This window comes from Tamandua tetradactyla, chromosome 17, assembly GCF_023851605.1.
Source record: "Tamandua tetradactyla isolate mTamTet1 chromosome 17, mTamTet1.pri, whole genome shotgun sequence".
Lineage (NCBI taxonomy): Eukaryota > Metazoa > Chordata > Mammalia > Pilosa > Myrmecophagidae > Tamandua > Tamandua tetradactyla.
The window spans coordinates 29,718,491-29,744,883 of NC_135343.1; the positions used below are offsets into that span (position 1 = coordinate 29,718,491).

Consider the following 26,393-nt stretch of genomic DNA (forward strand, 5'->3'; position numbering starts at 1 on the left):
TTTTCTTTCCCTGACAGAAAAAAAAATTAAAGTGAAATGGAATAAAATAGAATAAAGATAGAGGATTCTGGAGACAGCTGAGCTCAGAGTACTGAAACCTGTGGGCTGGGGACTGACTCTAAAAAGGGACTTTTTATTCTATTTTCTTCTGTTCTAAACTATTCCAAATATCTCATTATTGAAAGCACAAGTCATTCGCAATTGTCAGCTGGACCCAGTCAAGGGCTGATTTACAACAGTACTGAAAGAGAAACTAATGAGTCAGGTGGCAGAGATAATTTCCTAAAGGATGTATCTTCCCCATGAAAAGAGGGCAGGACTCAGCTCAAGTGGCAACCCTCAATCAGAGAATTCACACCCCAGGGGCTAAGCCATAAACCCACTTTCTAATTTAACCTCTGTCTCAACCATGCCCCTGGCAGAGAGGGTCTGCTGAGAATTAAAGGCACCATACCACTTTATGCTTTATGTTATTGGGAAGCAGTGGGCTGACAAGCACCACCTGCTGGGCAGGGTAGGAACAGCAGAGTCTAAAGGCTTCATAGGAAAGTTTGACAAACTGTTGGGTCTCATCCTCAGGGAAACGTGATACTGATAATTCCTTTCTCCTGAGAGATGTACATGTCTTGTCTGGAAAATTCTGACTGGGGTGATTATATGTGAGGAGACCCTCCTCAAATAGAGGTTTCATATAGGCAGGGCAAGAAACAGAAAAATGAGAGCTGAAAACTTGTGATCAGTGAAGCTATGGTAATAGTCTAGAATACATTGAACTGAATGTTAAAGAACAGATAGAGAACAAAGTCAATCAACAATAAAACTCTAGGTAAAAAAATGAAAATGACCTCCATACGTAACTAATTAAGGAAATCAAATGCCTAGACACCAGCAAAAAATAATGAGTCATCCTAGGAAAGTTGAAAATATGGCCCAGTCAAAGGAACAAACCAACACTTCAAATGAGATAGAGAAGCTGAAACAACTAATTAAGGATGTTTGAACAGACATGCAAAATCACATCAAAAAGCAAATCAATGAGTTGAGGGAAGATATGACAAAAGAAATGAAGGATATAAAGAAGATATTGAGAAAACATAAAGAACACAAAAGTTAAAAAAAATGGCAGAACTTACAGGAATGAAAAGCACAATAGAAGAGATGAACAAACAATGGTAACCTACAACAGCAGATTAGAAGAGGCAGAAGAAAGGATTAGTGAATGGAGAGACAAGATATCTGAAATCCTATACACAAAAGAATAGATAAAAGATTGGAAAAATATAAGTAGGATCTCAGGGAATTGAATGACAGCATGGAGTGTAAGAATATTTGTGTTATGGGTGTCCTAGAAGGAGAAGAGAAGGGAAAAGGGGGAGAAAGACTAAAGCAGGAAATAATCACTGAAAATTCCCCATCTCTTATAAAAGACACAAAATTACAGTTCCAAGAAGCAGAACATACCCCAAACAGAATAGATCTGAATAGACATAATCCAAGAAATTTACTAATCCAGTGGTAAAATTTCAAAGACAAAGAGAGAATTCTGAAAACAGCAAAAGAAAAGCAATCCATCACATATAAGGGAAGCTCAATAAGACTATGTGCAGATTTCTCAGCAGAAACCTTGGAGGGAGAAGGCAGTGGTATGATATATTTAAGATAGTGAAAGAGAAAAACTGCCAACCAAGAAATCTGTAGCCATCAAAATCATCCTTCCAAACAAGGTGGAGTTTAAAATATTTTCAGACAGTCACTGATAGAGTTTGTGAACAAGAGACTGGCTCTACAAGAAATACTTTTAGGAGCATGACAGGCAGACAGGAAAGGACAGGATAAGGAAGTCTGGAGAAGAATGTAGAAATGAAGGCTATCAGTAAAGGTAAAAAAAAAGAGAAAAGAAATAAGGCATGACATATAAAATAAAAAGACAAAATTGTAGAATAAAGTATTGCCTTTACAGTAATAACATTAAACGTTAATGGTTTAAACTCCCCAATCAAAAGACATAGATTGGGAGAATGGATTAAAAAAATATGACCCATCTATATGCTGTCTACAGGGGACTCACATTAGACAAAGGACAAAAATACATTGAAAGTGAAAGGCTGGAAAAAGATACTTCATACAAACAACAAGCAGAAGAGAATTATACAGAAAAATTACACTTCAAATGTAAAACAATTAAAAGAGACAAAGAAGGACACTGTATATTAATAAAAGGAACAATTCATCAAGAAGACATAACAATCATAAATATTTATGCACCAAGGCAGAGTGCCCAAAAATGCATGAGGCACACAGTGACAACACTGAAAGGAGAAGTAGACACCTCTACAATAATGATTAGAGACTTCGGGACACTGCTTTCATTGATGAAAAGAACATTTAGACAGAGGAACATTAAGCAAAAAGAGATTGAATAGAACACTTAATGAGAAGACTTAACAAATACTTATAGAACACTACACCCCACCACAACAGGATACACATTTTTCTTAAGTGCTTATGGATCATTTTCAAGGATAGACCGCATGTTGGACATAAAGGAAATCTCACTAAATTTTCAAAGATTGAGCTTATACAAAATACTTTCTCAGATCATTTGAATGAAGTTAGAAATTAGTAACAGGTAGAAGGCTGGAAAATTCACAAATATATGGAGGCTAAACAACACATTCTTTAAAAACCAGTGGGTCGGGCAGGCCACGGTGGCTCAGCAGGTAAGAATGCTGGCCTGCCAAGCCCGAGGACCCGGGTTCGTTTCCTGGTGCCTGCCCATGTAAAATAAATAAATAAATAAATAACTCACAATATCATCACATAGTTGTATATTCATCACCATGATGATTTCTTAAAAAAAAAAAAAAAAACCAGTGGGTCAAATTATAAAATAAATCAGAAAATATCTTGAGGCAAATGAAAATGAAAACACAACATATCAAAACAGGATGCTGCAAAGGCAATGCTGAGAGGGAAATTTATTGCTCTAAATGACTATTTTTAAAAAGAGGAAAGAGCAAAATTGAGAAATTAACTGTTCACTTGGAGGAACCAGAGAAAGAAAAGCAAACTAACCCCAAAGCAAACAAAAGGAAAGAAATAATGAAGATAAGAGCAGAAATAAATGAAATTGAGAACATGAAAACAATAGAGAGAATCAACAAAACCAGAAGTGGGTTCTCTAAGAATAGCAATAAAATCAATGGATCCTGAGCTAGGCTGTCAGGGTGTGGGGGCAGATTTAAATAAACTCAGAAATGGGAGAGAGGACATAACAACTGACCCTGCAAAAATAAAAGAGATTAATGAGAGGATACTATGAACAATGATACGCTAATAAGCTAGAAAAAAATAGATGAACAACATCCTAGAAAAGCATGAACAACCAACATTGACTCCAGAAGAAAGAGACAGCCTCAACAAACAAGCAAACAAACAAATAAAGAGATTGAACCAATCATCAAGAAGCTCCCAAAAAAGAAAACTCCAGGACCAGATGTTTCCACATTTGAATTCTACCAAGCATTCAAGAAAGAATTAGTACCAAACCTGCTCAAACTCTTTAAAAATTTTGAAGAGGAGGGAAAGCTAACTAACTCATTCTATGAAGCCAACATCACCCTAATACCAAAGCCAGATAATGATACTACAAGAAGAGAAAATTATAGACCGATCTCTTGAATGAATATAGATGTAAAAACCCTCAACAAAATACATGTAAATTGAATCTAGTAGCACATTAAAAGACTTATATGCCGTGACCAATGGGATTCATTCCAGGCATGCAAGGCTGCCTCAACACAAGAAAATCAATTAATGTGATACATCACATCAATAAATAAAAGCAGGAAAAAGCACAGTATCATCTCGATTTGGCGCAAAATGTATATTGCTGGTAGCACACTAATTTAACTCGTATAGTCAATTTATTTGAATACCATAATTGCATGGAATCTTGATTAGTGGTTGAGATCTTCTTGGTTTGTACAGGTTAAGTGTGATGCCTCAGTATATCCCAGTGTAATGTGGGCAGAGAAAAAAAAAAGTATTTGCAAAGTCCCCTTGAGGGGATGGGGAAAAAGGAAGAAATATTATACTTTTCCACCTGGGGAATTTCTGATATTCTCACAAGCATTGAGGACAACCAATTTAATAGGTCAAGCCTTTGATCTTGGGGCTTATCCCAAAGAGACTTATTCATGCAAAGGAGAAGCTAAACCTACTTATAATCATCCCTAAGAGATACACCCAGAGAACTTCTTTTGTTGCTCAAATGTGGCCTCTTTAAGCCAACTTCCCAAGTGAACTCAGTGCTCTTCCCCCTATGTGAGACATGACACCCAGGGGTATATGTTTCCCTGGAAACATGAGACATGACCTCTTGGAATAAGCCTGGCTCTAGTATCACGGGACTGAGAAAGACTTTTTGGCCAAATGAGGAAGAGAGAAATGCGACAAAATAAAGTTTCAGTGGCTATGAGATTTCAAATAGAATTAAGCTATTCTGAAAGTTATTCTTATGCATTGTATAGATATCCATATTTAGTGTATTAGAATAGCTAGAAGAAAATACCTGAAACTGTTGAACTTATTCCAGTAGACTTGATCCTTGAAGAAGATTGTACATAACTTTTACAGTGTGACCATGTGATTGTGAAAATCTTGTGGCTGATACTCCCTTTATCCAGGATGCAGGTGACTCTGTGCCTTGTACCTCCACTTCAAGCACATGTTGAGCAGGCCTTATAGTATTATTTTCATATAAAATAAAAATTTTAGGCAAATGTGAATATTTCATTAAACAAGCATTTTGACTGTAAAAACATTTCCAAGCCATCACTGTAAATATTATCGGAGTGGATTTTGGATTCAAGCAGATTTGAATTGAAAACTCAGCTCAATATCTATTATCTATATTATTTTCGATAGTTTAAACTCAGAAACATTAAGATTTTCAATTGTAATATGGGGGAGCAAATCCATAATTCATATTTAAGGGAGAGTAGGAAATGCATTTATATTTCCAAAACACTGATAAAAACACATAATAAATGCTGAAAAGATGGTGAGCTGGAATTCTGGGTTGGACCATACCAGGATAATGAGAATCAGATTCACCTTCCTGCTGCAAAAATTTATAAAGCTGGAGAAATAAATGAAGCAATGCATTTCAAGTATTGGACAATATAATCTACAGACATTTAATCCTTGAAAGAACTGGAACCTATTGGGAGAAGAGCAACATTTACTTTAATTTTCTAGCCAGGGTATTTTCCAAACCTCAGAATAGGTAAGCATAGTCCAAATAAAGAACAGCAGTTTCACTGGTTGGGGGAAACAATGATCAGTGTTCACAGCAGCTGAGGTGACTGGGACTTGCAGGCTAAGGTATTGGGATGGAGGGATATCCATCCATAGAGAAGGAACTACAGAAATGTGCACTTAGTTCACCTCACTCTTTGGCTAATACTAACATGGCAGAGAACAATATTTGGGGAGGGGGGAGACAAATAGAGACAGTAGAGGCTAGAAAATACTAGTATTCTTTGGAGTTTTGACGAGAGAGATTGAGAGACCTCTCTGAAAACACAGGGCATTCCCTTGAAACTGCAGTTGATAGAAGTCTCAAAGAAAACACAGATGCTAGAATTAACAGACAACAGCCTTATGTAACTACTATAAATATGTTGAAGAAATTTAATGAAATAGATGGACACAATCATTGAACATATTGGAATGCTTAAGATACAAATGGAAGCTATAGTAAAGACCCAAAGGGAAATTTTAGATGAAAAATACAGTATCTTAAATAAAACATCCACTGCATTGGCCTAATATCAGATTGTACAATCTCATTTAACTAGTGTACAGGGAACTAAAGACAATTCTAATTATAAGATTGAGAGGAAGAATAAATTTTAAAAATATATATAGCCTCACTGACTTGCAGGACAATATTAAGTAGCTACATATATATAATTGGACTCCCAGAAAGAGACAAGAGATTAGAGCCTGGAAAAAACTGAAAAAGCCAATAGTCAAAGATCCAAATTTGGTGAGAAATACAATCCCATGTATTTAAAATGTTCAGTACATCCCCAACAGGAAAAATTCATATATCAAAGACATAGAAAAATACAACTAATCACATCATAATCAAATTGTGGAAAACCAAAACACAAAGAGAAAACATAAAAGAATAAAAGAAAAGGAAATGCATTACATGTATTGGAATGATTGATAAGAATAACTGTTTAATTGCCAGCAGAAACAATTCAAGCTATGGGGAAATGGAATGGCATTATTAACCTGCTGAAAGAAGAAAAATATGCTCTCAATTTAAAATTCTATATCAACCGAAACTACCTTTCAAAAGTAAAACAAGGCTTGAAAAAGGAACAAATATTGGTAGAAGGCACTGTCAGAAGTCAGGAAATATTAAATGATGTTATCCAGACTCATGAGAAATAATACCAAATGGAAATTTAAGCCTGCATGATGGAAAGAAGAACACAAGAATCGACAGATACATGGTGATTACAGAAAATCTGTTTCTGGTTCTTTAATTTATTTAAGACATTTGGCTGTTTTAAAGCAAAATAATGGTAATTTGTGGTGGGTTTTATGGACTATATTGAAATAAAATATGTGATAATAAAAGTCAGGAGAAGTATAAATGAACATAGAATAGTAGAGGTAGATAGTAAAAAGCACTTTATTAATAGCAGAGAAGGTTTGAAAGAAGAAATAGAACCAAAGAATATATAGGACAATAAGTAATAGGAATATGGTATACTAGAACAATATCAATCATTTTATTAAGTATAAATGAACTAAAAATTTTAAAAAGCTGAGATGGTCAAGCTGAATATAAAAGCAAGACCCAACTGTTTGCTATTTATGAGAGAAGAGCTACAAATATAAATGGCCAGAGAGTATAAATATAAGAGAATAATAGATTATATGCTATGCAAAGTCTAATCACATAGAAAACAGATCATTTAGTATGATTTCAAACCTTTTATATTTCAAGGCAATGAGATAAAGTCATCTCATAAAAAGATCAAAGGATCAATTAAGAGGATACAACTCTCATGAATGTGCAGGAACATAATTACAAAGATTCAAACTATGTAACACAAAAATCAGAAGAACTAAATGGAGAATTAGACAACCCCACAATAATACTGAACGATTTCAACATAATTTCTCAATAATTGGCAGAAGTTACTTTTTAAAAATCAGTAATAATATAGAAGCCATGAATATTATCAATCAACAATCTAATTGACCCTCATAGAACACTAACCCTACAATTGCAAAATATATCTTCTTTTCAGTATACATAGAACATGTACAAAGATAGATCATATGCTAGCCTAGAAGCCAAGTTTGATTACCTTTCGTATGAATGAAAATGCACAGTGAATGTTCTTTTTTGACTATCATTGGTCCATAATGGAATTGAATTCAAAATCAATAAAAAATAAGACACCTGTAAAATCCTTTCATATTTGAAATTAAGCAACACACTTCTAAATAAATCATGGGTCAGAAAATATCTACCTACCATGCAGAATACACAAAATTAATTTGAAATATCTCAAAGATGTAAATGTAAAAGCTAAAAGCATCTTGGGAAAAATAAGTAGGAAAATATCTTCATAGTTTGGGGTAAGCAAAAATTGCTTATACTGGACAGGGAAAGGATTATCCATAAAATAAAGTATTGAGAAGTTGCAATTCAAGGCTTCTTCTCATCAAACACATCATTAGGAAAGCCACAGGATAGGCAAATTTTAGCTTTTCTTTAATATTTTATATCATATTCATTGTATAAAATATTATATAAAGTACATGTTTAAGCTTAAGGGAAATGTTGAAAATTAAAACCACAGGGTGATGCCATTACATACCCACCGCATATGCACTAGCATGACTAAAATGAAAAGAATTACTTCACTCAATATTGATGGTGATATAGAACAAATGGAAACTTCACATATTTCTTGTAAGAGTGAGCAATGTTGCAATTACTATGGGAAAACAGCTTGGCAGTGACTCATAAAGTTAAATATATTCCTAACCTATGATCCAGCAATTCCACTCCAAGGAATTCCTTAGTAAATGAAATGAAACTATAGCCCAATAAAGACATAGCAGCTTTATTTATAAGAATTGCAAACTGAAAATGATCTGTCAACTGGAAAATGTAGAAACATATGATTTGCTTGAATGATGGAATACTATTTAGCAATGGAAGGAATTCAAAGGAAAACAAATGAACTAATGGAATATTAATCAGTAACAACATATATATTGATGATAATCACAGAAGTTATGCTGAGCATAAAAAGCAAGACACAAAAGAGTACACTTTATGATGGATTCATATGAAGTTCCAGAATTGACAAAATCAATCTATGGTGCTAGAAATCAGAACAGGGATTGTTTCTGGGGATACGGGATATAAACTGTGGAGAGGTAGGTAGTTAATTTCTTGAGTAATAGAAATGATCCATATCTTGAGAATTTCTGGTTACACAAATGCTTGTATTTGTCAAAACTTATTAAATTATATGAATTAAACTGTGACTTGCACCATATGGAAATTATACAATAATTGGTAATCTCACCTTCTTTCACTCCTCTACCCTTTTCTAGATGTCTCCCTGCAAACTGCAACCCTTACACAGCCTCCATCACGAACACTATTTTATTTCTGGGCTTTTAAAAATATAACCTAGAGCCTACTATCTTTTTTGGGGGTGGGGGGTGGTGCATGGTACAGGAATCAAACCTGGGTCTCCTGCATGGAAAATGAGCATTCTACCACTGAAACACCTGTGCACCCTGAGCCTAGTATCTTTTAAAAGGATTAAATGTTCCTCTTTCTCCCAGAAATATTATTATGGATTTATGTAATTTTTGTTCTCTATATAACATTTATGTCCTTGTTTAGCATGCTGTTTCATTTTATGCATTTAAAAATATATAAGGATTTAAACAAACTATATGCTTTTTCGACTTCATTCCAAATGTTTCACTCATCCCAGTTTCAATGGCATTTTAAAGAGTCTTATAACTTTATGGTATTGTATCAATAGGAAATGTCATTGTGGTATTAGAGTACCCACATCATTTACCAGGATTTGTTACAGATTATTGGTTTATTTGTTTGTTTTATAATGCCCATCAATTAAATCCATCCAGAAAGAGGGAAGGTTCTCTGCCCCTATCATGTTCAGAAGTCTGGACCAAGCAGGCAGGAGTTGAGTTGATGCTTCATAATGACAAGAGACACAAATTATAAATCTTTCATACTCATGCAGAGACCCAAGAAGACACTCAAAGACAGCAAAACAAAAGAGTAATTTATAAAGCTAAATAAAGGTAACAAATGAAGCACTGAAAGCTGAAATGAAAAATATATTTTAAATCAAATACATTTTATGTAAATAAATTTAAGGATATTTCAGATTATAGTAAAAAAGGTAAAACAACAAAATATTGTATAAATAATTATATAAAAGACATTTGTCCACAATAAGCTCTCCCTCACCCTCTCCCTCTCCCCACCAGCTTTTTCTACCTTTGACAGATGTGGTGGATTAAGGTTGTCCCACTGAATTTGAGTTTACATGTGTAAGGTCCAAAGAATGGCTGACATTTGTTGTAAGCCCTTCAGTTCCATCTCAGCTTCCTAGAGAAGGACTGATGTCCCATAAAATGTTTTCACTCCGTGACTATTCTCTTAATTTTACAAAGATAAAGAAACTAAGTTTCAGGGTGGTTAAATATATTGAACCAGAGTTAAATATACAGAGTTAGTTTTCAATACAATGGATATATTGGGATATGGTAGAAAAAGTGCTAAATACTAAACTTACATAACCTTTATATTTTTCAATGGGTTTGGCACAAATCCATCAAACATTTTATAACCTTTTATATAAAAATAGCTCAGTGTATCTGAAAATGATATAATTCTTTATTGAACTAAATATGGTGTTTTATCTATGATTCCAATTATGGATTATTTCACTGTGACATCTGTCATGTTAATTTAAATCATTTTATTCTGAATTTTTGCCAAAGTTAGAATTTATTGAGTAAAGAAATGACACAATAGCAATACTGCTTCACATACCGTTGTAGGAAGTCTTTATTCTTTTGCTAAGTGTACTCTGAGGAAGGATCATACTTCTTTAGTTTGGGGCTCATCATGTTTAAAGTTCATGATAACCCACACCATCAAATTCATTGGAACAATTATTTTCATTAAAAGACCGGACTTAGTTTACAAGTATTTCTCTCTGTCACATCTGTTCCAGGATTTTTTTGAAGTTTCATGAAATATTTTCAAAGTAAGGAAAATAATTTGCATCCAAAGGTGGCAAAAAGAAAACCTGGCAAAATATCATCAAATTTGAAGTCAGTCAAGCCCTGTACCAATTCTGTTTTAGAGTTAAGAATTACTGTGTACCTGTGAACAATGTATCTCATGCGCCTCCAGTTCCTCATGTGTAAAATAAAAGAATTGAGCCAGAAATGTTTTCCAGCTGTATGTTTCTAAAGCATTCTTAAAATGCCATTTCAAATTAACAAAAGATCACTGAGGGGAATATAACAACTTCAGCGATGGAAATAAAAACACAAACTGCAATATGATGAATCTTTGTTCAAGGAGCATTCTTGATTAATCAAAAGGAAAGCAATTTTCCTTATGGTTTTTTTAGTTGCACCCACTCAGATATTAATCAAAGAAAGTGATTCTAAGGGCTGAATTGCTTTTTAAATTTTTCTTCCATATATTTGATCTTTGACGTGTTTCTTTGTTTCTTAATATCTCTAAAGATAAAGTCACTGATTTTATGTTAGTATGAAGACATGTGCACTTGAATGGACTTTTCTATTTTCAATGACCTTTTCCTGTTGCGTGCATTAACATGCATTGTCTGTGATACCCCAGGAGCTGCTCAGGCGAGTTAGTGAGACCAGAAATTTCTGAAAGGTCATAGATTTTATTGCTATTCATGTGGCAGCTTTTTGTTTTCTTACTTTGAATTTGCTCCTAAAACATATTGTTAATTGATGATTGCTCGAGAGATACATTTAAACAACTCAAGATCATCAGATTCAGTAATTTACCATTATAACTGAAATCAGTTTATCATTATCATGAATCACAAATCAATTTATCATTAAAATCATTTGGGAAATTATAATTCACAGTTAAGATAATAATTCCAGTAAAGGGAGCCATATCTGTGGGCTGTCAAAAACTTGAATCCATTCAACTATGCTCTATTCTACGTGACTACAACGCTTTTTCAAATTTTGTCTAAAGCGATCCCAAGATAGCGATTAGATTGTATTTTTCTTTTGGGTAAGTAAAATGCCATGGTGCTTGATTGGGTTACTAATGAGTTCAATGATCCAAACACTATAGAAAATATCAGTTGCCAAGGGGCTATGTTTTAATATCAGCATCATTGTCTACTGCCTACTTGCTCTGTAATGTCAGCACATCCTGGATTTCAGGATACGATACTCTCTAACATCTACGTAATATCTAACAGTCTATTAGGTAAAATAACAATAGCAAAACTTCATAAAAGTTCTGCAATTACAAATTACAAAGTATATCTAGGCCTGTCCAAATATTTGCAGGGCTTGAGGCAAGAATACACATGTCTACCAATAAAAGAATTATAAATAAAAAGAATCAAGCTAACCATTAAATAAAATATATTTTACCCACCTACCTTGGAAAATATAGCATCACAAAAAACAGTTTATAGGTTTGGAATTCTTGGACTCAGAGATCCATGCTGGTATGTGATAAATATGAGGAGAGGTACACTGGCCCCTGAGTACCACACCCTTGGTTACCTCTTTTCCCATTCTGGGCTCCACCCTGCATGAGAAAAGGAATCATTTGCAAGCATTTGGATACTCCCACGCTTCCACAAACAGCCGCAGGTTGGCAAGCCTTGAGGACTAGAGGTGAAAATATTTGTAACCTCATTCCTATGGAATACATGGACTCTGGCAGGATATGTGCACTTGAAAAGAAGATGCAACCTTCTGTTATGGGACGACATGATCTGTATATGTCCTAGGTCTAGTTGTTCTGAGGTATTTTTGATGTCTCCTATTTCTCTACTGATGATCAGTTTAGATGTTTTATCCAATATTGAAAGTACTGAAGTCTCTTACTATTAATATAGAACTGTCTATTTCTTCCTTCAAACCTCTCAATGATTTTTTCATATATTTTCAGTTAATTGGTACATATAATGTTTATATTTGGTATATATATGTTTTTATCATGATATCTTTGTGATGAATTGACACTCCTATCAATATATTGTGACCTTGTCTCTTCTAACAGTTTTTTATTTAAAGTCTATTTTGACTTGTAGTAATATAGTTACCCTTGCTCTCTTTTGGTAATTTTTTGCACGGAAATTTTTTTTCCATCTTTCCACTTACAACCTACTTTATCTTTGAATTTAAGGTGATATCTTATAAACAATATTTAGATGGTTCATACTTTATACCCATTCTTCTAATATCTGAATTTTGACTGGAGAGTTTAATCCATTTACATTTATAGTAATTACTGATAATGCAGGATTTGTTTCTGTCATTTTGTTGTTTGAATTTTCTAAGTCTTATACCTTTTTTCCTTCAATTATTCCATTATTAGTAATTTTTTATTCAGTTGATTATTTGTAAAAATCCCTATATAATCCCTCCCTATTCTCTTCTGTGCATATTTTGCAGTTATTTTCTTGCGGTTACCATGGAGCTTAATTTTAACATCCCAAATCTACAAAAATCTCTTTTTACTTTATATAAACTGAATTCAATAGCATACACAATGTATTATATAGACCTCTGTCTATATAATAAGACTCTGCCCTTTCTTTACTTTTTTCACAAATTACATATTTAACACTGAGTTATACATACTATGTGTCCAAAAATCTAGATTTATCACTGTTTAATACACATTTGCAATTTAAATGGTGTAAGAAGTAAAAAGTTGAGGTACAAACCAAAAATACAATAGTACTGGAATTAATATTTACCTATGCTATTGCCTTTCCTGGAGATCCTTATTTCTACAAGCAAATTTGATATATTGTTCAGTGTCAATTATTTTCAATCTAATGCCTCTTAACATTTCTTGTAGGGCCAGTCCAGTATTGACAAACTCTCTCAACTTTTACTTATCTTTGAATGTCTTAATTTCTCCCTCATTTTTGAATGAAACTTTTGCCATTTATAAAATTCTTGGTTGGCATTCTTATTTCCCTTTCAGACCTTTAATTATCCATCCACTACCTTCCTGTCCCCATGGTTTCTGGTGAGAGATCAGCATTTACTCTTACTGAGGCTCCTTTGTACATTATACATTGTTCTCTCTAGCTGCTTTCAGCATTCACTGCTGGTCGTTTGCATTTGACAGCTTTGTTATAATTTATCTTGGTGCCTATTTGGGTTGATCCAGTTTTGATTTTATTGGGCATCTTGGATGTGTATATTCAAGTATTTTGCTAAATTTGAGAAATTTTCAGCTATTATTTCCTCAGACATTCTTTCTGCCCCTTTCTCTATTTCTTTTCTTTCTGGGACTACCACAATGCACATATTGATTGGTATGCTCGATGGAAGCTCACATTTCTCTCATACCCCATTCACTTTTCTTCCTTCCTTTTCTCTATTGCTACTCAGATTGAATGATTTCCTTCTTGGGAATTTTAAATTTATGTTATTGTGGTTTTAACCTCAAATATTTTATGTTTTGTTTATTTTATTATTTCTATCTCTTTACCAGTCTCCTTTTGTTCTTGTATTGTTTTCCTGATTTCCTTTAGTTCTTTATCTATGTTTGCCTTTAATTGCTTGAGTATATTTAAGACAATTTTAATAAAAAACCTTTATCTTGTTTCTAATGCTTTATCTTGCTCCGCTGCATGGGGCATCATTTTCTGTTTCTCTCTATGGCTTGTGTCTTAGTTTTCCTGAGCTGCTAACACAAATACTACCCAAAGGCTTTGCTTAAACAATAAGAATATATTTTCTCCTGTTTTTGGAGGCTAAGTGGCTTAGTTTCTCTTGGACTCCATAGCATTTTGGCATCAGCTTGCTGCGTTCCTTCTGTTTATTAGCTTGTACCTCTGCTTCATGTACATGTTGACATCCTCTCATTTATCCCTGCTCTTCTAGTTTCCATTGATTTCTGTCTTCCAACTTCCCTTCTGTGGTCTCTTTTGGAAGGAAGGCCTTTAGCAACCCATCCTCATTCAGTTGGACCCCACTTTAAGTAACAATAATATCTTCAAGGGGGTCTATTTACAAGAGAATAAAACTCACAGGAAAGCAGATTAAGATGACGAACATGTCTAAATGGTGGTACATGATGCAATCTACCATATCTTGTAATTGTTTTTATGCGTACTGAAAATTTTGATATTTTGTTATCTCTGCAATTTAGTTACTGAAGATTACACCTGTAGCCAGCCAGTGTTATGACAGAAATTTCCTTAAATCCTAGGTGTTAACAAAAAAATAATAATAAAGAAAAAAGGAAACACATTTTCCAGTCTTACAATTGTCCTGTGCAAATGTTCTCTTTCAGAGATTCCCCTGCCCAGTGAGGATTTTACAGAGAGTCCCAGGCAACAGCTTGGCCCTAGGAATTGCCCCATTTACACTGATCTGAACATCTCTTTTCCCCTAGGAAATTGTGTTTCCTCGGTGTCCTGTGAGCTATACTTTATGTCCCACAGTTGACAATATTTTGTCCCTAGTAGTGCAATTGAAAGTTCTCCTATAGCCTTCTAGCTGCCTTGGGTGCAGGGCAAGTTCTTGGATGGCAAGTTTGTGGTGAGTGTCCAGGATAAGCCCTTCTGGATGTACAAACCAGATCAGTGAAGACATACAGGCACCCTAGTATGTGCACAAGGTTTATTCTGCTCTCGCCAAATCTGGGACCCTAATCCATCTTCATAGCATGGGCCAGGTCCACTGAGCCAGGGGAAAGGTGGGGAAGGGATCAGCTTGTGTCCCATGAAATTTTCCTACTTATTTCAAGTCGTCTTTTTCTTGAATCAGTGATCACCTTGTGACTACAACTCTCTAACTCTTCTTGGAGCTCTGAGAAAGATGGTTCTGCCAGTTTAAAGTTTCTGCGGAGGGATACAACTCTGGACTGTCTGACTCTGCCATCTTGACTATGGTCATACCTCTGCCCCATTTTCAGTTCTACTTCCTTCTAATCTACTCAGTTAAATTCTATACTCAGGAGATCTTCTTACCTTATACATCCCTAGGGTATCTTGTGCTGTGTAAGAGTAATGTCCACTTAAGGAAAACTTCATACTTGTTTGGTAATTTTTAATTCCAAAGGGAGAAATAGCATGAAATTCCTTTCTACTGATGCAAATAAACACACATTAGAAAGTTTATTAATTCTCAAATGTTTCTGATACTTAGCATATAAATCTAAATATTAATAAAATTTTATTTCATATAAATTGAGATGATTTTATAAATTGAGACACCTATTTGTAATATCTAGAAGTATGCCTGCGAATGAATAATAATCATGGAGATCATGCTATGAACCCACCATATGATAGAGTTGATATGGAATATGAGGAAAGGTATACATGGGGTACCTCTGAGAGCTCAAATACATGTATCAGATTTAAACTTTGATAGAGTTGTATTGTCTACTGATGAATTCTCTCAAAATACTCCCTACAGGAACTATTTATAATCAGTGACCTAAAGAAAAAATTACAAAACACTTGTATTACTTTAGTTATAATCACTCTGGGTGAGTTTAACTATTACAATGTAAATTTATTTTTAAATTAAAAAGACCTACATTTAGGGCCAAAAAGGCATTTTATTTCTGAGTTAATATTGGATTTAAAAAACTGTACAAAGAAACATCTTTATAAATGTTTAGTCCAAGCATCCTATTGTTACATTCAGTAGGCACCTTCATTAAGAGTACCTAAAATTTTAGATCTCTATTAGTGATACTAATTAGTCTGAACTCCTTAGAGATATTGTAGGAATACTTGCAGAAGTGTTCTTTTGGTAAAAGTATTGCGTTTGCTGAAACTTTCTTTGATTTTTTTTTAAAACCCACAGGGGAAATATTTATTTATTTAAAAATGTTCACTTTATGAAATAAAGGAGTATAATGTCTTTTTCACCAAAACTTCATTAAACTTGTATTCAATAGCTTTGCTAAAAATATATTACCTGATTTTTTTTTTTATGCTGTATGATGGGGGTCACATTTCATTCTTTTTCCATGTGACTAGCCTGTTACTGAAGCACCGTTTGTTGAATTTTTGTTTGATTTTCTTTGTTTGTTTGCTTACTTGTTTGTTTTTTTGGGAAGTTCAAGGGTCAGGAATTGAACCTGGGTCTCCCACATGGCAGGCAAGAATTCTACCACTGAACTACCTTTGCACCCCTTATGACTTGAATTTTAACAGATTATAAGAATCTAATGATAGATTTATTTTAAAATATTTATTAAAAACTTCCATTTTTCTCCATATAAGTACTATCAATACTAAAAATAGTTAGATAATTGCATGCTATGTATTAGGCTACAAGTATATATACATGTGTGTGTTTGCATGCACATATACATATTTGCATTACTTTACAAATCAAGGAAATGGAATCCACGTGTCTGAGAGAAAATTGTTTTAATGAAGGAGGGGGTTTTTGGTTCTCAAAAACATTTTTTTTTAAAATCTGCTCAAAGTAGCATCAGAAAAAGCAATTAGAAAAGAAGTATAAAGGACATTACTTAGTGATCCATCCTTGAGAAGTATACTAAGGAATTTATTTTGGGGCACTGGAAGCTTTTTCCCTTATAGAAGTATTCATAAAATGCTGTTTAAGAGCCCTCCTGGAGTTCCGGGAAACGGTGGAATGGGATAGGTGGAATTCAGCCCTGCTCCAAGGAAAAGTTAGAGAAGGGACAGGAGGGTGACTGAGATGGCAATTCCAGAGTGGAACTAACTGACCTGTGAGAGTTTTCTGCACCAATAGGGTGTCCCTGGCTGCAAAAGCTGAGGGACTGAGAAGCAGAGAACTGGAGCCTAACGCGGAAACCTGGTGCCCTCAGGAGTGCACTGACAGGGAGATGGGGATTAGGAAGTAAGCCACGCTGCGTTCCTGGAACATGCTACCCTCACCAGTACAGCCCCGTGACTCACGCCACACCCCACACCCCACATATCTGAACATCATCTCCCACCTGCACTCACCAGAAATGAAAGAACAATTATGGTATGGTCTCCTTTAGAAAATGCTTATAAGAAAACAGGGCCTAGTTTTTAAATTCTTATAGCAGACACATTTAGCCCAGAGTGGTAATTATTATTTCTGGATTTTGAGAGGCTGTACATAACCTGGTATTTAGAGATAACAACGAAGCTGATCAGGTTGGGGTTAAAGTGATTCAGAACAAAGGGGTGTGGAAGACATTGTCTATATTTTGGAACCACACATATTCTTTGAGACCAAAGGAAAGAAAGTTTTATTTGGTCTGGAACCTAAATTTTCTGTAGCACATAATCTAACTCAACCTATCTGTATAGATCATTTGAAGAATTGAAACACAGGGAACCCAGAATAAGAAAGAGGTTCTTTAATCCTGTAGAGCTTAATGTAACGCCTGGATACATCCTAGAGTCTACTAAGTAGATAATCAAAAAGCATTAGCAAAGTCCCTTGAGGGAAGGGAGAAAATAAATATGGGATTATTAAACTTTACCATCAGGGAATCCCCTGATACTGTGTCAAACCTTTGGGTACCCAAATCAATAGGCCACGCCCTCAATCAGGAGATTTACTCCTTTGAAGCTTATGTAGGTAGCAGAGAATCTTAGCCTACCTGTAGGCATGCCTAAGAGTTACTACTTCTGGAGGACCTCTTTTGTTGCTCAGATATGGCCTCAGTATCTCTAAGCCCAACTCTGCAAGTGAAATCATTGCCCTTCCCCCTACGTGGGACATGACATCCAGGGGTGAAAGTCACCCTGCCGGTGTGGGAGATGACTCCTGGGGATAAGTTAGACCCTGGCATCATGGACTCAACAACTCTGTCCTGAACAAAAAGGGTAAAAGAAGTGTAACTAATAAAATTTCAGTAGCAGAGAGAGTTCAAATAGAGAGTCAAGGATCTACTCTGGAAGTTGCTCTTACGCAAGCTTCAGTAGACCTTGCTACCTATCACCACTTGCCAAACCACAACCAGGAAGATTCCAGCCAATCCTAAAGAACACCTAGGGCAATATACAAGATTCCACAATGGTTCCATGCACTAGAGCAACTTTCCAGAAACCTACAACTTCTAGATGGGTTCCTGGACCAGATAAGTCCTGAAATTTAGAGGACCCAGCCTCTCTAGAATGTCAACTAGTTCTATCTCCTTACCCCATATTATTGACAGTCCCTTCCAACATGAAAAAGTTAGACTGGCCATAGCCCAACCACCCCTAAAGAGAGGGATAGAAAGAGCAAAGGTGATGGTGGAGTTACATAGAGAAGATAGGATTTAGCAAATGAATATGATTGCTGAATCATTAAATTGGTATCTCTTTTAGTCTCCAGTATCTTAGAGCAGCTAGAAGTAAAAACCTAAAATTGTGGGATTGTAACCCATGCCAAACTCTGAAATATGTTCTACAACTAATTGTGGTTCTGTGTTTTGAAATTTATTGCTTTTTTGTATATATGTTATTTTTTCACAAAAAAGAAAAATAAGTCTATTGCTATGATTAAAAAATATTTATGTCTTCTAACCTTCTATATTCTGGAGCAGCCAGAAGGAAAAATCTAAGAGGATCATATGGTAGCCCATAAGTGCTTTGAAAACGATTGCTTTTTTTCTTTCTTTGCTTTGTATATGTTATATCATATGATAAAAAAGTCTAAAAAAAAAAAAAAGAGTCCTCCTGATCTTCCACCTCTTATAAGACACTAAGGTACCAAACATTTCCTAAGGGAATTATGGATTGAAATAGATTATCACTTACTTTCATTAGTGAAAAATATCTTCATTTAAAAAGTAAATTCAGCCAACTAAGCCATTCATTTGGAAAAAAAATAACTAAGAAATGGTAAAAGATATGTGAACCATGTATGAGTCACAGTTCCCTCAAGTCTATTTCTTAGATCCTTATAACCAATCTCATATTCTACTTTTGACAAAGCCTTGAAAATTAGGGCCGGGTCTTAGACATAGATTGAAGACACTTCAGCGACCTAAACCAACTTGTTGCCAAATACATATTTTAAATCCAAAAGGAAGACTGTCTTCACAATCTACAGTTTATCACCAGAAGAAGGGGTCGCTGTTGTGTGGTCACCCTCGAAAGGTCAGGCAGATCTATTGGACAAATCAATTTGAAACTTCAAAAAAGATATCTTAGAACATTGGCTTAAAAAGGCCCATCAGAAGTACCATTTTACTAAACTGTTTTTTCCTCTTAAATCTCTGCAATGTGAAAGTCAAAGAATATCTATGAGGCTTGTTAGTATTTGATCTGGAAAAACTTTTCCATACTTATATTCCTTTGCCTGTTACAGGCATAATTCAGCAACGATGTAAATTATGTGCTCATACCATGGACTTGTACTTATATCCTAAATACGGAAATGAATTAAACATATTTAAGGATATGAAATCACAGAAAGTAAGCTTCAGGAACTTTTACGATTGAGATTCTTTCATGATTGAGTACATTACCTTCCAGACAAAAGATTTTATATGTGTAATCTAGAAGAAAATGGGAAAATATATAAATTATGCACCTTAAATAATGCTTTCTTTTAGAAGAAAGAAAACAATAAATATTTAATAAAAATGCAAATATGAAGCCAGGCAAGGTGCAATTTCAGCCCTAATTTTAAACTGGACACTCTTCAAAATTTAGCCCTTAAGCAAGTCATAGCAAGTTATCCTCCCATCAGAAATGGTAAGGAAAGGGAGGTGGTGTCAGCAGTGGGGAGGGGAGAAACATAAAAATGAATTATGAAAAGTGGGTTTTTGCACTTTACCTCTCCAGAATAGGCTCGCTGGCTTGATTTTTGTTGTTTTACTTGCAGAAGCCTCAGAATTTTTGTTGCATATGAAGTACAATATAAATGACTATACATAATTTTGCTAATTACTCCTGTCAGAAAGTATACAATGCTATTTTTTTTTCTTTATTGAAAAAGTACCTTTAAATTGAAAGCATCCCAGTTTAACTGGGAGCGAATATCGTGATGGGAGAGATCCCAAGTTGCATTTTCAGAAAATGCTTACAGTGATCAAGTAAGTACAATGTCTAGAATATAGTGAGTGAATTTTGTTTGTTTGTTTTGTTTCTGGCTTAATACAGTTAAACTATTAAGTGGGTACTTTCTATTGGAGAGTGTGCTAGATGCATGTATGTTTATGTCCAATTATATAAAATAAATTCATCTATTTTGATGAATTAAACCTGAATTTTAAGGTGATATTCTGTTGTGAATTTTAAGCACACATATATGTGTGCTTTGGAACTGTTTTGGGTGAAAATACAAACTTGCAAATTTGGTTTGTGTAGGCTCTGCTTTCCAATTCAGTGTCATTTTCTCCTCCCTATAATCTCATCTCCCATCCACCCCCCACTTAACTCCCTTTCCTTCTCAGCTTCTGCAAATCATATTTGGCTTGAACACAGGTGACAGTATACATTTGCCAAGAATTATTTTATTTAGTTGTTAATATTTTTTTGAAGTCATTTCAACGGAAATCTTTTTAAATTCCCAAAGTGAATATGATCTACAGAAACATATCTAAAATGGTAAGTCTTGTATTTAAGGGAATATTTGGTTATCAAACTTTTAATAGAGAAAATATCCTTTAATAAAGAAATTGAGAAAACAACCTTAGAGAAAATATTTTGCAAATTTTATACATAAACTGCTAAAAATGACTGAAAATTTATTTTGAGATTTAGATTGTGTTTAGAGTGGAATTTTAATGGATTCTTCACCTGGAAAGTTAAATAATGAATGCAGAAAATGTGAATACATATTTTTGCTTAATGATAATTTAATTAGTTTGTTATGACCTTATTTGAAGTTGGATCTTCACAAATACTTAAAAATAACCTTCTGAGTGTTAAGCTCAGCAAGTATGCAGAAAAAAATAAATCCTCTTTTAATATTAATGTCACATCATTCAAGCATAAAAGAAAATTACAATTTAACTTAAGGAGATTTGGTACTTTAGCTGAGTTCTGAATGGTATTCTTTAAGACCTAGTCCATTGAAGTTGTTTATACTTTTTTTTCTAGATAAGTTACAATTAAATAAAGTTTCATAAAATGAAACTCTGTTAATCAACCAGGTACAAAGGGATAATTTTAGTTTTATTAATATCAAAATATACATATTGATAACTTCCTCTTGCCAGGTAAAGCCTGTTATCATTGAAAGAGCAGAGTTATTGCAGAGAAACTGCACAAAATTAAAATTAACCATTACTTTAAAAAAGGTTTTTAAGTTATCTTTTCCAAATATATGGTCACTTTCCATTTGTAATAAAATATGTATAAAATTATTAGTTCACATTGCTATGCATATTTGAGATTACTTCATCTTGTATTATTATCCATTTGCCCTGTTTGTCAATGCTTTACATTTAGACAGCAAATAAATAGAACAACTTATATTTCCATAGTCTCATTACCAAAGTTCAGAATAATTCCATTGCCTTTTAACAATAAAAACATGATCTTGGTGTTATTACTTATATATAAATAGTAATTTCAAGAACTTTGATAAAATGTTATGGGTTATTTACTAAGATTTTATCAGCGGTGATAATGATTTTCATTCTCTATTATTATAATAAATCAATCACAAGCACAATAACTATCAAAACTAATACAAATATAGTATTATAATTGTCATTTAAAAAGTAGGGAGACTATGACACAGAGTGATAAAATGATATGTCTAGCATCCCATAGTCCCACAGTTGAGGTTTAATTAGGATTTGAAGGGTCAATCTGATTACAAAGGCATTGATCAGATAAACATATCACTTCTCAGAGTTGTTTTCTCTTACAGCTGTGAATTTCAGTATTTTCAAATTACAAAGTCAACAATAATTTTGACTTAAAATTCCTTTGTCTCCAATGTTGAATTATTGATTCAGTTATTAAGAGTAAAGATTATGGCTAATATTTATCTAATGCTCATTATATGATTGAATCTATTTTAATCATTCAACATGAATTGATTATATTAAAACAGTAACCCTGTGACTTATGTAATATTATCTTCCCTATTCCACAGATATGGAAACTAAGATACAGAAGGAAAAGGGATACGCCAAAGTTCTTGCCCAGAGTAATTATATTCACAGTGTTCAAACCAGAGGTGCCATGTACCACTTCTAAAAATGAATTTCAAAATCACATGAAAGATACTTGTAGTATAGAGCAAGTGATGGCCAACTCTGTCCCATTCATTAAATCCAGAAAGTCACTGATTTTGTAAGGACTGCAAGCCAAGAATGGTTGGAAAAAGAACCAAAAGAAGAATCATATTTTGTGGCATGCAAAAATTATATAAAATTCAAATTTTAGTACCTATAAATAGAATTTCCCTGTATGTGTCATCTATGACTTATTTCACACTACAATAGCATAGTGGAGTAGTTGTGACAGAGGCTGTCATAGCCACAAAATCTAAAACACTTATTATTTGGAGATAGCAGCTTCACAAAAGACAGGGTTGAAGAGTTGTGGGATTGAAAATGGCAGCATTGTTTTAAAAGTTTCTGTAAGGAGTAGTGACACTCCCAGAGTCTTTCTCCCTCTCTGCGCAGCAGGAAACAACTGTATCCCACTAGAGAAGAAATCGGAATTCACTTTCCTGAGTTAGGTCAATTTTGATCTTCATTTGGCAATTATCAGGCCCAACACGAGTCAGGGGTAAGGCATGGAGTTGAGTACAGGGATATTAAATGAGTGGTCAGCATTGTGCTACTTCCCATCGCCCAGCGCCCATAATCCTGGGAGTAAGATATTTACTACACAGAAGTTCTCTGGATAAACTACCCTAGGAAACAAGACTACAGCAATTGATATCGTAGTCTCACAGTGCTACCTAAGTGCCCGTCCAATTACCTGACAGGGAAGTTCGTGAGTCAACTAAGCTTGCCTATGTACTCAGAGCTTTCAACTGGTGTTTTAGTGTTTCACCCCCCAATAAAGACATTCAAAGGCCATCTTACAGAAGCAGATGTTAACAACAATTAACAAATATAGGATCATATACTTAGGAATAAACCTAATTAAAATATGTTGGTCTACTGAAACATTTAAAAACTGGTTTATATAAAAGAAAATATGCCTAAAAAAGAAATATACTATGTTCACAGAGAGAAATAATCACATGAGATGTGAACTATTCCCAAAGTAAATCTTCAAATTTACAGAATCTTGATAGAATTTTTGATGGAACCAAACAAATGAGTTAAAGAAGTATCATTTAATAAGAACTAAATATTATAAAGAAAAGAAGTTAATCCCCTCTTAACATAACTTTGTACTTAGCCATGTTGAAAGAGGCAGCAGGAATGTTTGATACAAGGCTCCATGGAACTTGGCAGGCTAACATGGAGACAAAGCCCTGACTCTGCAGGTAGGGTCTGCAGATGGAAAAGCAGGCAGTGTGGAGTTGAAATATATGAACACATTATAACAAAGAAAACCAGAAATCAAAAGCCCTATGATTTATTGCAAACTTTGGTGAAAAAGACACATAACAAATATATCAAATTCCCTCATGTTGATTTTTACTTCATTTACTGTTTCTAAACTTTGCCACTTGGTGGATGTCTTATACCTTTGTACTATGTGACTTTCTATTATATCCCTTTGTCGTTTTTAATCTTAGGCAAACTTCTCATTTCGATTGAATTATGTCTCACTAGCTCTTTTCAATGTGAAGTTCTCTATATCATGTTTATCACTAGTATGTTTACTTTTCCCGTCCCCCTTCCTTCCTCCTTTTCATAATAATCAACCACTGGGTTACAGAAAAGCTGCAAGTACAGTACAGAGAACTTTCCTCTGGAATTGGTTGAGAAAGAGTTATCAATCTGATGAACTGTTAACTTGGCAAACTTCAGCATGTTTATCTACAAACAGGGACACTCTCTTACATAATCATAGTAAAAGCAACAGAATTAGGAAACAAACACTGAAACATTTATGCCAAATATTCCTCAGATCCCATTCAAATTTGGCCAAATGTCCCAATAATGTTTTTAACAGCAAAAGTATCTAGTACAGAAGTTATGCTGATTTCAGTTGTCTCTTTAGTCTTCTTCAGACTGGAACATTTCTTTACTGTTTTTTTTTTTTTAACTTTTTTATTGTACAGTATAACATATATACAAAGCAAATAAATGAAAAAGCAAGAGTTTTTAAAGCACTCTTCAACAAGTAGTTACAGGACAGATCCCAGAATCTGTCATGGGCTACCATGTGATCCTCTCATATTTTCCCTTCTAGCTGCTCCAGAATTTAGGAGGCTAGAGGGCTTAAATATTTTTTATCATCACAATGGACTTTTTTTTCCTTCTTTTTTTGTGAAAAATAATTTATATGCAAAAAAGCTATAAATTTCAAAAAACAGCACCACAATTAGTTGTAGCATATTTCAGAGTTTGACATGAGTTACAATTTCACAATTTTAGGTTTTTACTTCTAGCTGCTCTAAAATACTGGAGATAAAAGAGATATCAATTTAATAATTCAACATTCATATTCATTTGTTAAACCCTATCTTCTCTGTATAACTCCACCATCACTTCTAGCAGAATGTTGAATAATAGTGATGACAGATGCAACCCTGTCCTGTACCTGATCTTAGGGGGAAAGCTTTCACTCTCTCTCTATTTAGTACAATGCTGGCTATAGGTTTTTAACACATTCCCTTTATCATATTGAGGTAGTTATCTTTGCTTTCTATCTTTTGGAGTGTTTTATTAGGAAAGGATGCAGAATTTTGTTGAATGCTTTTTCAGCATCAATTGAGATGACCATGAGCCTTCCCTTTTGATTAGTTAATTTTTATTAATTTTAATTAATTTTTTAAATTTGTTAATCCATTAATGGATTTTCTTGCATAGAACCATCCTTGCATTCCTAGTAGAAACTCTACTTGGTCATGGTGTATAATTCTTTTAATGTGCTGTTGGAATCGATTGCTAATATTTTGCTAATACTGAGAATTTTTACATATTTGTTCATTGGGAAGATTGGTTTGTAGTATTCCCTTATTATAGCATCTTTACTTGGTTTTGGTATTAAAATGATATTAGCTTCATAAAATGCATTAGGTAGAGTTCCTTTTTCCTCAATTTTTTGGAAAAGTTTGAGCAGGATTGGTGTAGGTTCTTTATGGAATCTTTGATAAAATTCCCTGTGAAGCCACCTGGCCCTGGGCTTTTCTTTGTAGGAAGATTTTTGATGACTGATTGAATCTCTTTACTTGTGATTGATTTGTTGAAATATTCTATTTCTTCCTGAGTCAGTTGTGGAGAGCCGCCACCCGGGTCAGGCCTAGTGGACGCGCTGCAGCCTGCTCCAGAGTTCCCCCCGCCCATCGAGTGAGCCAAGATGGCGCTCACATCCTGCTTCCGTGTATGACGTACATATCCGCCAACCGTGCCCACCTATCACCACTGTATACGTGGCGTCAGCCCATTGGACCCCGATTATGTATATAAGATGTTACCCGGATGAGGTGAGGAGGACGACCCACAAGGAGCCGTGCCTGACGGCCGCACAGAGGTCGCTCCCCCGCGGGATGTATTCACCCGGTCGGGGAAAGTTATAGATAATGCAAGCTTAGACCCAGTAAAGATTTGTGCTTACAACTGCTGCGTATTCTGGACTCGTTTTCTACCGCCAGGACCGGTTTGTCTGCGTCTCTTTCTCTCTCCCCCTTTTCTTGTCGTACCCTCCGCCGGCCGGGGGCCCGACGTTGAGCGAGGAGACACGGACAGTCAGTGTAGCTTGTTTGTGTGTCTCCAGGAATTTGTCCATTTCATCTAAGTTGCCTAGTTTGTTGGTGCATAGTTCTTCATAGTATCCTCTCATGATTTATTTCTTCAGAGTCTGTGATAATCACCCCTTCTCATTTCTTATTTTGTTCATTTGCATCTTCTTTTTTTCTTTGTCAGTCTTCCCAATGGCCCATTAATTTTATTGATTTTCTCAAAGAATAAACTTTTGGTTTTATTGATTCTTTCTATTATTCTTTTGTTCTCCCATTCATTTATC

At 34.5% G+C, this 26,393-nt stretch overlaps 2 long non-coding RNA genes across 4 annotated transcripts in view; both read right to left on the reverse strand.

Annotated features, from left to right (window-relative positions):
• LOC143661539 (uncharacterized) overlaps positions 1-26,393 on the reverse strand; it is a 416,410-nt gene that overhangs the window by 126,491 nt on the left and 263,526 nt on the right. The gene's annotated exons all lie outside the window — the stretch shown is intronic.
• On the reverse strand, positions 4,578-12,187 carry LOC143661538 (uncharacterized). The gene is made up of 4 exons (XR_013164664.1): positions 11,769-12,187; positions 10,151-10,409; positions 9,593-9,753; positions 4,578-4,742 (listed from the first exon to the last, which is right to left on the reverse strand). It is a non-coding gene; the product is annotated as an uncharacterized LOC143661538 (long non-coding RNA).